Genomic DNA, 12,352 nt, shown 5'->3' on the forward strand with positions numbered 1-12,352 from the left:
TTGAGTTTTACTCGATTGTTTTCCCTAATCGTTATTGGGTTTTACTTATATTAAGATGGAGAACTTCGTTTGTTTGATTTTAAAAAGAGAATGAATTGATGATGAAAAAGAAAAAAAAATAAAAAATAAAAAAATAACGATTTTGGATAAAAATTTATAAAATAAATTATAAAATAGTTAAATATTATATTTTAAATCTCAAAAAATCACTTTAAATTCATTTCAAACCACAAATTGATTTTATGTAATTTGCTCATTTTAAATTAAAGCACAATACTAACAGTATTCATATATATAAACTTGTTAGTTTACTCTCGCCTATTTTTTTTTTTTTTACTTTGTCAACCATTATTTCAATTTTACCGTCTCTCGTAATATCAAGTTTGGCGACCGAAATAGGGAAATTTGTTAATAGTTAAAAGCAAAAAATTAAAATAAAAAATATTTTTAGGGTGTTACAATAACAATATGGAAATTTACATGGAAACATATGTAATTTGACCCCAAGTATCGAAAAACGTTTTCTTTAGCCGCCAGAACTAAGCCCAGCTCGGTGCTCGCCTCCTCCTTCCCCAACTCTTTTTACTTTCCTTTCACTGCCTCTTTGAAATAGCTGGCATTCTTCGAATCAAACACCGTCTCTCTTGGTTTAGAGTTCAGGTAAGGTGTTCCTTTCTCATTTAACATAGGTTCTATTAGCAGAAATTGATTATTAGGGAGCTTTCGTATACTTTTTTTTTTTTATATAACTGAGGTTACCAGGATTCTTGATTACTGAAACTGAGACTTCAACACTTTACCAACAACTACGCGGCGGTTGGCATCGTATACTGTTTTCCCTATAAATATACAAGTTGTTTTTTTAAGTTGAGGGCAAAGTTTAGTCATCTATTGCTCTGTGTATTGCTAAAAATGTTAACTTTCACATTGGCTTTTTTTTTTTTTTTTGTTGGAACTGAAAAAAATGAGTTTTTCTCTATGGAACCTCTCTTTAAGACAAGGCATTTGAGGTTCTTGATCCAAAAACTAAAGACCCATTTTTTCCTTTTTAAGAATGCCTTAAAAACTCATATTAAGGACTTCCTTGCTGTTGTCACTGATGGGTATAAGTTGTTTTTAAGGTTTCTCGTTAGAATTGTTAATGATTTGATTGCTTAATTTGGGGTTATTAAGGATATGATTGATGTTTCTGCAGTAGGAAGTGGTGGTTTTTTTGTGGGTTTATTGAGGCAAATTGGTGGTGTTGTTGATTTTAGTGATAAGGAAACACTTGTTGTACTTTGAGTTAGGGAGTCTTTATTAATCAAAAGGGAATGTTTATTAGAAGAAAAACCACTGGTTTTGACAAGCGTTTTGCACGTAGATTTTTTTGGCCAAGTTCTATGTATACTTTTGAGTTATGTATCTTTCAACTTTAAAAATTTTAAAGCTTTGGGTTGATTTTCATGTCAAAATGTTGTTGGAGAAGTTTTGCTTCTGTTTTGATGCTTAGAAGAATTGGTTTGACAATTTATAACTACAAGTTGTTATACCTTTTTAAACTTTAAGGTGAAGTATGTTATAGTATGAAAATTTTGAGTGTGACAATGAAACTGATAGATCAGTGAATCACTTGTAATAAATCATCTATGACATATGCATAAACCATTTTAATGTACAATAATACCAATGTTAATAGTTTGATTCTTATCCTCTTTCTTTTTTTTCCCTTTTGCCCACTAATCCAGGTTAGCAGACAGAGATGTTATATATTATAGGTCTTGGATTGGGGAATGAGAGAGATATCACTTTAAGAGGTTTAGATGCAGTGAAAAATGTGAGAAGGTGTACATTGAGTCCTATACGTCTCTTCTATCATTTGGTCTTTCTACAGATGGCCTTTCCACTTGGGTACTACAAATATTCTTTCTATTCTTGATAACTTTGATATCTTTCAATTCTAGGAATTTTTAGTTTTCTAGATTTTTTAAAAATGTCAGGAGAAATTATATGGGAAACCAATTATAATTGCAGATAGAGAAGTGGTTGAAGAAAAGTAGGCAATATTCTGTCAGAAGCTTATGGGTCTGATGTTGCTTTCCTTGTTTTTGGTGATCCTTTTGGTTATTACCAGACTTTCGTTTTTCTTTTTATTATAAAATAATCATATTTGCTCTCATTGATTTTAGTTTTCCTTTTTGCGAATTTCTTTTTATATTCTATTTACATATACATGGGATTACTTTTATTTATTCATAAAATGCTTCTTTCTTTCATCAAATACCTATGGTTTCTAGGCAGTTTAAATATGAAGTTATTTTTGTTAGGTTGTCTTTCTAGGAAGCCTGCAAATTTGGTGTTACAATATCTCTTGCATGCAGCCCAGTATGTAAATAGAAGTAGGAGTGCCTGACTACCTTTATCGGAATTTTCATTCTAAATGGGACCATTTTGTATATCAGTTCCTATTCTCATTTAGTGTCATGAGCTATTCAAATCTGTTGGCCAGCCTTTCTTTTCAGAACATATTAAATGTCATTCTTCTATATTCCCTTTCCTCTCTCTCTAGTTATCCTATTTGGGATGAAGTCTTAATATTTGAAACACCGCTGCTTAATAACTCAGTTAAGGCTTGGAATCTGGATGAAGCTATATTTAATTGAAGAATAAGGATTGAATCTTGTTGAACCTGGTTTATGGGAATAGAATCGTGGTACTTTTCTTTCCTTGGATATTCTATGCGTGCTGAGCATCAATTAGATTGATTCTTTATTCACCTGAAAATCTTTTTTCTAAGTTGCTTCTGTAACTCATTAGTCATTTTGCTGGGAAAAATTGCAGAGCAACAGCACACACTGATTTTGTTGTTCGAGCAAAGACATTGAGGGTTGATGTCAAGGTAGTGCACAAAGCATCCGTGATGAATGCAATTGGAATTTGTGGATTGCAATTCTACCGTTATGGGGAGACAGTATCAATACCTTTTTTTAACCTAAACATGGAGGCCTTATAGCTTTTATGAGAAAACTCAAAGAAATCAAAATCTTGGATTGCACACACTCTGCCTGTTAGGTGATGATGTACATAATTCAGTGATTAAAGTTTTTAATTGCTTTTTCTCTTCTTCTTTTTTTTTTTTCTATAATTATGTGTTACTTGAACATGCACTAGTTATGGAAGCTGAGTGTGCTTCTGTTTAATTAAATCTGCAAATATCCTCATAAAATGAGATGATTAGGTAGTGAAGAGAGGAAGAGTGATCTTATTTTTCTTATTTATGAGTATTTAGGACTGGTTACTGGTAAAATAGCAGCTAACTGTAGCTAACTGATGATAAACTCAAACATTTTCCAGAGTGTAGCTTGAGGATGCACATCTTATTTTCATGTCTCTATGGAGCAGAGTATTTCTCCAGTTATCCCCTAGAGACTCAAATAGTAGGCTTCTTAAAACCAGTATAGTTTATGGTGTGAATTTATGGGTTATTGTTGTGTGTTCTGCCTGATTCAGGAATCTTAAATCAATTTGTTCCCTTTCTCAATACAGATATTCGTGTAAAGGAACCAACATTGGAATCTTTGTGCAGGTATGTTTCAGAAGTTTTAGTTTGTACTGCCTTTTTTGCTACATACAATTCAACTGTTCTGCCATTGCTTGTGCTGATTATTTATCTTGGTTCTCCCTTGAATATATTTAGGGGAATAAAGCAGCATGAACTACCTAGTTACATGACAATAAACAATGCCATTGAGCAGCTCTTGGAGGTTGAACAAAAGCATGGTGAATCTGGTGAGGTTCAACAGCTTTTACTATCTTGAAGCTTTCAGATATTTCTGTGTTGTCTATGCTTTTTCCAGATTTTGAGTCTACGAGGATACAGGACTTAATGTACGTAACCCACTTTAAGGACTTAATGTACGTAACCCGCTTTAAGATGTCTAGTCAATTACAATGAATCGTGTAAAATAAAATCTCTTACCAATTGGTGCGGTCCTGGTACTATTGCTGGAGTAGGCTAGTTAAGGGGAATATAGAAAGGTAGCCTTTTTCCTACTGTCAAGATGTGTGTGTGTGCACGCGTGTGTATGTGTATTATACTAGTTTTTTGATTAGTGTGGAAGCCTTTTCACCTCTTGGCCCTTAGTCTACCCAATAGAAGGTAGCCATTTCTTAGGTTTATTAATGGTCAGTCTAATCATTCCTTCTTTCTCCAAACTGTGGAGCAAGCGACAATGGATGAAACTCGAAAACTATATGAACTTAATGCAATGCTTGGCGCGGATGAGTCTTTTATAAGACAGAAATTTCGGGTCCTATGATTGAAAAATGAAGATAGAAAGATGAACTATATGAGTTGCCTTATCCAAAAGAAGAGCTTGAAAGACTTTGCGTTCCATTAAAGATGATAACAGCCACATGGCTAATGGGGAGAAACGCATCAAGGCTGCTGTAGTTTCTTATTTCCAAAATATTTTGAGACAGATCAAATCTTGCAATATGAACAGCAATTTTCAGTTTCTTAGAGTATTTACTGAGGATTAGTAGCTAGGATTAATTCTACAGGTCACGACGAATGAAATCAAGAAGGTTGTGCTCAGTTTTCACTCAGATAAAGCCCTCGGTCTGGATGGATTCAATGCCTACTTTTTTTAGGTTTGTTGGGGAATCACCAATCATGATGTGTGCAAAGCTGTATCAAACTTCTTTCAAAGTGGAAAGCTATTAAAACAGGTCAACTTTACTTTCCTTGAGCTGATCCCTAAGATGGATAACTTGGAGGTCTTTGAGAAGTTCAGACCTATTTCATCGTGCAACGTGCTTGTAAAAAAAATCTGACAAATTTTGGCAAATTGGCTTAGGGAAATGCTTAATGAGTTGGTGGGTCCCTCTATACTAGGAAAGGACTCAGATTGATTATAGCCTCTTATTTTGTTCTAGATTTCAAATAGAAACAGCATACACTTGCTTTAGAAAATCTTTAGTTCAGTTCTTTTGAACTTTTATAAGGAATTCCTAGAGATAGCTTATGATACTAGTGTTTTAGTAGAGATGTAAGAAGGGGGAGGTAAGGAACTTTCATATCTTTACCTCCCACTCACGGAATAGAGAACTTAAAGCCACAGAACGAAGGTTATTCTTCATTTTACTTCACCTTTTGGGTACTAGATTGGTAAGCTTTAAGCTAAACGATAAAGACTGAGATTCTTCTCTCATCAATGGAAAAAAGGAGAGAGGGGGCTATGGTGAATATAGCACCTGAACAATGTAGAGGAAGAGTTAGCAGCAAGTGGGCTATTGGGTTATAGCACATGAGTGGTGAGCGTTGTTAGAGGAAGGAGAAAGTGGACCTTAGGTAAGGTACATTCTCGAGTAAAGGTTGGAGGTTGTCTTCTCTTTCTTCCCATACTACCAAAAAGAGAGGGAAGGAAGGGAGATAAGATAGCCAAAAACCTTGTCTTAAGTGAGTGAGAGGGCCATAGCAAGTATGGCACTCAAACAATTTTCCTTTTTTTATTCTCGTTTCTCATTGACAACAAACCATAAATTAACATTTAGTTTAGCTTTCCTAACTAGTAATGCACCCAGTATAGAGCCAATGTCGGTCGTTAATGCATGAGAAGTGCTATTAGGTCATTTAAAGGGGTCACCACACCCTCCTCTAATAGCACTTCTTAAGCTTAAAAGAGTTTATCCTTTTATTACTCAACTAGTCCCTCTTAGTTTGATAGTAGCTAGTAGCTTGGTAGCTATTAGCTAAGATGAGATCACGAGTCAATCTAATGATAGTATGATCAACAAGGTTAGCTTTTTTCGCTACTACCAGTTTCACTAGTCACTTATGAGATTTCTGTAACTAGCAATCTCTAGAGTTAGCATGTTAACTATATGCTTTACGATCAATTAAGGGATTGATTCTAGACTCAAGAAAGAGGAGTGAGGAGGCCATTGGAGTATGGTATCCGAACAAGGGAGTTTGTCTTGTCCTAAATGATTGGTTTTCCTCTAGTCTGTTTTTGGATATCAGTATTGAAAGCTAGTATCGGTTATTGATGACACCATGTCCATCAATTATTCAACTTGGTTTGTGTTTCACATTTGAACTGAAAGTGCCTAGGATGTGGGTGCAATCCAAAGTCCTATTATGTTCTAGTTGGATTAGAAAGCATTGACTCATGAACATTTCTACTATTGTGCTTAATCTGCAATTGCAATTAATCATTTATAAAAGGTTGAGTTTCTAGTAGTACATTATCATGCCTATTTTTATTAACTCTTCTGTAACGTCACAACATGGTTTGCACCTGCAAAATCATTTATGATTTCTGGTTATATCTTAAGACTTGTTTCAGTTCAAAGAAAGATATCACTATCATTCAATTGAAAGAAGTGTCAATTGAAAAAATTATCGGAGTACTACAGATGTCTCGAAAATAAGGAGAGTTGTACAGAGAGAAGATTGAGAAGCCTATTGAAAACCCTTGAAAAACTTACTAGGGTATGTTCCTTGGGTAAGGTTTCTAGTTCAATTAAAATTTATGGTTTTCATGGATTAAATATTTTGGTTAAGTTTATTATGAGTTCTTAGGTCATTGACTCAGAAGCCACAGGTCATATGATATATTTTTCACAAAAGTTTAATACATATATTCTATGTCTTAGTAATAAAAAATTTGTTGTTACAGATGATTCACTTACTATAGTGGTAAGATTAAGAGATGTTCAAATTAATTTTTCGTTTGTTTTTAAAAATATTTTTCATGTTCTCGGATTGTCTACTAATCTAATATCTATATAAAAACTTACTAGAGATATGAATTGCAAAGTGAATTTTTATCCCTCTTATTGTGAATTTTAGGATCAGAGTTTGAAAAAAAAGATTGGATTATACTATCTTGAGACATCAAACAATACAAGTAATATAAAGAATAGTTTACCTTTGTCATTTCTTTTTGAAAAATTTCCTAATAAAGATAAATTTTGGTTTTATCATTTTCATCTTGGACATCTTTCTTTTGAACCTTTGAAAAACATTTTTCTTTTTTGTTCAAAGGATTAAATGTCAAAAATTTTGATTGTGATGTTTGTGAACTTGCAAAGCATAGATGTGTCTTTCTCGGTTAACAATAAAAAAAGTTCTATTTTTTTTGCTTGATTCATAGTAACATATAGAATCTTTCTATAATTCTTAATATTTTGTGTGCAAGGTGGTTTGTTTTTTTTCATAGATGATTGTACTAAGGTTTCTTCGATATTTTTACTTAAAGTCAAATCATATGTGAATAGTATGTTTTTACGTTTCCAAAACATGATCCAGAATGAATTTGGAGTGAAAATCAAGAGATTTAGGTCTGATAATGCAAAAGACGATTTCAATAAGAGTTTATCTATTTATTTCTAAAATAAGAGGATTATCCATGAGTCATCTTGTGTTATACTTCACAGTAGAATGGAATGACAGAGAGGAAAAATAATCATTTATTAACCATAACTCGAGCTTTGTTTTTTCAAGCAAACGTACCTAAATTTTATGTAGAGAAGCCATTCTCATTGCTACACATATTATAAATAGGTTACCTTCAAGAGTTTTGGGATTAAAAACTCTTATGAAATTACTTTCACAATTTTATTCTAACTTTAATACCACAAACAATCTTATACCTAGGATATTTGGTTGTACATCATTTGTTCATGTTCATAGTCATAATATGGATAAGTTAGATCTTAAAACAATTAAGTACATTTTTATGAGATATTCATCAACTTAGAAAGGATATAAGTGTTATCATCTTTTAACCAAAAAATTCTGGCTGTAGATGTTACTTTTGAAAAAAGTAAACTATTTTTTATTTAACTTTGTCTTCAGGGGGAGACTTCATTCATAGAAGATAAGGATAGAGATTTTTTTTGCTTGATTTGTCTTCTTTTTCAACATTTTCACCTATTAATTCCTCTGAGTCAAAATCTATTTTTGCTTAACCTAAGTCAAACACTGAATTTGAGTGTGAACTTATTTCAAACACAGAAGATGTGACAAAGGATAATATTGTTCTTGATTTTATGAAAGAATTACAAGTGTACTCAAGAAGAAAAGTTTCAGATCCTGAATTAGCGCTAGTCCAAGAACCTAATCTCAACCCTAAAAATGGGGTAACTACAGTTTTTGACTCTATTTCTCAAAATGAGCATGACTCTCTTAAAACTATAACTAGTGATTATGATTTACCTATTGTCATTAAGAAAGGAACCAGAGAATGTACTAAGCATCCACTATACTCAATCTTTAATTTTGTGTCATTTGAAAAATTTTCACTATCTCATAAAAATTTTCTTGTGAGCCTAAACACTATTTTTGATCCAATTATATTATCCGATGCATTATCCAGTGAGAAATGGAGGCAAGCTATGAAAATAAAAATGGAGGCCTTAGAGAAAAATAAGATATAGGAACTGGTAGAGTTGTTTAAAGAAAAAAATTTAGTGGGGTGTAAATTAGTTTTTACTGTAAAATACAAGGTTGATGGTATTGTTAAAAGGTATAAAGTCAGGTTAGTGGCTAAGGGCTAAACTCAAACCTATGGAGTGAATTATCAGAAAACTTTTGCTCAAATTGTCAAGATGAATACAGTTAAGATTTTATTATCATTGACTGCAAATTACAATTGGTAACTTTAACAATTTGATGTAAAGAATTTTTTCTACATAGTGATTTGAAAGAAAAAATATATATAAAGGTTCCACCAAGATTTGGAGGGCATTTAGAAGCAAACAAAGTATGCAAGCTAAAAAAGACTTTATATGACCTTAAACAGTCTCTTAGGGCTTGGTTCAGGAGATTTACCAAAGTGATGCTAGCAATGGGATATAAATGAGTCAAAGAGATCACACATTGTTTATCAAGCACTCTAACTTAGGGAAAGTCACAATTCTATTAGTGTATATTAATGATATAATTGTAATTAGAGATGATGAAAAAGAGAGAGAATTTTTAAAACAGTGTTTGGCTAGAGAATTTGAGATAAAAAAGCTAGAGAGATTGAAGTACTTCCTAAGAATTGAAGTAGTTCAATCATGGCATGGTATTTTCATCTCACAATAGATATATGTGATGGATCTTCTGAAAGAAACTAGAAAGCTCACTTGTAAACCTGTAAATACCCTTACAGATCCTAATCATAAAATTGAAGAAGCTAATGAAGATGCTGCTATAGATAGAGAGAGGTACTAAAGGTTAGTTGGAAGGCTCATTTATCTTTCACATACTAGTCCTGATATAGTATATGTTGTGAGTGTGATAAGTCAATTTATGCATAGTCATAAAGAAGTGCACCTATAGGCTGTCTATCGTGTATTGCACTATTTGAATGCCAATCTTGAAAGAGGTTTCTTATTCAAAAAAATTTGGGAGTAGTTCTAGAAGCATATACAAATGCTAATTATGTAGGTTCAGTAACTGATAGAGGATCCATCTCAAGCTATTGCACTTTCTTAAGTGGTAATCTTGTGACTTGAGGAGTAAAACACAGAATGTGATGGCAAGATCAAGTGTTAAAGTAGAGTTCAGAGTAATGGCTCAGGGAATTTGTGAACTACTATATTTAAAGATTATCCTAGAAGATTTGAAGATCAAGTGGGATAAACCAATGAAACTTTGCTGTGATCACAAGTCTGCAATAAGTATTGCACATAATTTTGTGCAACATGATAGAACAAAACACATTGAAGTAGACTGACATTTCATAAAGGAAAAATTAGACAGTGTGTTGATTTATACATCGTATGTATCAACCAAGGGTCAATTTACAGATGTGTTGACTAAAGGTCTCAGTAGTGCAACATTTCAAGAAATTATTTTCAATTTGAAAATGAAAAACACCTATTCACCAGCTTGTGGGGAGGTATAAGAAAACATTTATTTATAGTTAGTTGTAATCTTGTAATCTGTATATTTATAATTGTATCTCTAGAATTAAATATTTGTATCCTTAAAATTAAAGACAAAAAATTAGGATAGACAATCCCTCAGTTATAGGATCAATTTTTAAGAAGATTTAGTTTTCTAGTTTGACCCCTAGTTAGTTATATATAAATCTAAGGTGCTTATATAATTATTAATGAGCAGTTTTTCAATATACATTCAGTTTTTATTCTTAGTTTTCACACAGTTTTATTTTTTAGTTTTTTCACAATATCTATATATTTTCTCCAGTAGGAAAGATATATTTGATCCTCTCTCTCTTTTTTTTTTTAAATTTTTTTAACTTCTCTTTCAAAGTGGGCTTTTTGTTTGGCCCTATCAATTTTGTGCATCAGTTTCGACTATGAATGATTTAATATGTCTTGAGATTTATGTTCTCAAAATGCTTGAAAAGATGCTAGTTTTGTTTTCCCTCTGCTTATATTGAGGGAAACGCAAAGAGTTGTATGAAGGACGATTATTCTAAGCATATTTTATTTATGCATTGCCTTGTAGCATATGATGAGGACACTGATTGTTTGGGGTTTGCCTTGCTGGGAAGTGAGGATCAGTTGGTAGTTGTAGGCACAATGAGATAACTCAAAGTGGTTGATTTTGGCAAACCTCTGTGTTGCCTTATCGTAGTAGGCAAAACTCTTCCAGCAGAAGAAGAAATGTTGGAGTTGTACAAGATTGGAAGTGAGAATTTAGAACAAAAAAGGCAACGAAATTGCATGATTGAACGTATTCTCTTAACAGAAAAGTTTCTTCCTCATGGTTTACGTGTGCAGGTTATTGTTTCTTTTCAATATTATACTAAGCATGCTTTTATTTGCTTCTGAAACCAAATTTGCAGCTCTCAGCTCTTAAGACCAATATGGCTTGGTCTACATCTACTTTATGCTGTCTGGAAGGGAAAATCAAACTCATTCAATCTGTATAGCTTATTATTTCTTTTGCCATTTTTATTTTCTAAGATGTAAAAACAGACTACTCTTGAAGAATTAAAGAAGTGATAGCAATGGATTCTTAGAAGCCAGTTATAGTAGCACTGCAGACAAGAAAATGGTTAAATATAAAAATGATTTTTGTATTGTATATTTTTTGTTAGTTTGGTGTTTAAAAATAATTAAATTATCAGTTTTGTATTCGATTTTCGTTTTGGTATTCACTTTAATATTTCGAATTAACATTATTAGTCAATTTGTGATATGAATATCTCATAAGATATTCATATGTTTAAAAAAAGTTTGGTTAGTACATCATCAATTGTTATATTAACATTTAAAATTTTTAAAACTATTTAAAAATTAAAAAATTGAAATATTTTAAAAAATTATAAAAAATTAAAAAAATCTAAAATATTTTTAAAATTATAAAAATTAAAAATTATTAAAACTTAAAAATTTTAAAAAACTCAATTTTTTAAAAAATTAAAAATAAAAAAATTTGGAAAATTTTTTTTAAAAAAATTTTAATAAAAATAAAAATCATTTGAAATATTAAAAAATTCACCAAAATATAAAATTGAAAATATAAAATATAAAATTTTTTTTTAAAAAAAATTGAAAACAAAAAATATCTACAATTTTTTTAAAAATTTGAAATATATAAAAATTCTAAAATTTTCTAAAAAAAATTAAAAAATAAAAAATCTAAAATATTCACAAAAAATAAAAAATTAAAAAAATCTATTTTTTTTTAAATTTTGAAAATATATAAAAATTCTAAAAAATTAAAAAATTGCAAAAATCTAAAATTATATAAAAATTTAAATTTGTAAGATTTAAAAAATGAAAAGTTTTCATAATCTTTTAAATAGTATTTTACAATTTTTTAAAAAATTTTTAGAAGTTTTTCGAAAAAGTTCAGATTTTTTATTTTCAATTGTTTTAAGTTTTTGTGAATTTTTTTTAGTTTTAAGAAATTTTTATTTTTATTAAAATTTTCTTTTTTTTTGAATTTTTTGAATTTTCCTTTGAATTTTTGGGGTTTTTATTAAATTTGGAGATTTTTTAATTTTTTAAATATTTTAGTTTCTAATTTTTTAAATATTTTTAATTAAAAAATTTTTTAACATATTTTTAAAATTTTTTTCAAATTTTTGTGAAATTTTGAGAATTAAAAAAATTTTCTTTTAATGTGGACATAGTAATTGATGATATGGTATTGATTAGACGTTTTGTTATAAATCAATGTCTTATTAGATATTCATATTATGTTAGTAAATTGAGTGATGATATTACTTTCGAATATAAAAATGGATGAGAGAATAAAAGTTAAGGTACCAAACTAACATAATATGTATAGTATAGTGGTTATTTTTATATTTAACCAAAAAAACATAGATATTTTACTTCATAATATATGTATAGTAGATATACGGGTCCAAAAAGAATTAACAACCTCTGTACCAAT

General features: G+C 30.5%; 1 pseudogene across 1 annotated transcript; it reads left to right on the plus strand.

Moving 5' to 3' along the window:
* The first annotated feature begins 451 nt into the window (after positions 1-451).
* Positions 452-11,032, plus strand: LOC111284295 (putative diphthine methyl ester synthase; annotated as a pseudogene). Its single transcript, XR_016342788.1, has 6 exons — positions 452-660; positions 1,728-1,890; positions 2,821-3,051; positions 3,526-3,565; positions 3,677-3,768; positions 10,451-11,032. The product of XR_016342788.1 is annotated as a putative diphthine methyl ester synthase (transcript).
* Positions 11,033-12,352: the final 1,320 nt, after the last annotated feature.

The sequence above is a fragment of the Durio zibethinus genome, chromosome 6 (assembly GCF_047325235.1).
Source record: "Durio zibethinus cultivar Kanyao isolate XHJ-2024 chromosome 6, ASM4732523v1, whole genome shotgun sequence".
NCBI lineage: Eukaryota > Viridiplantae > Streptophyta > Magnoliopsida > Malvales > Malvaceae > Durio > Durio zibethinus.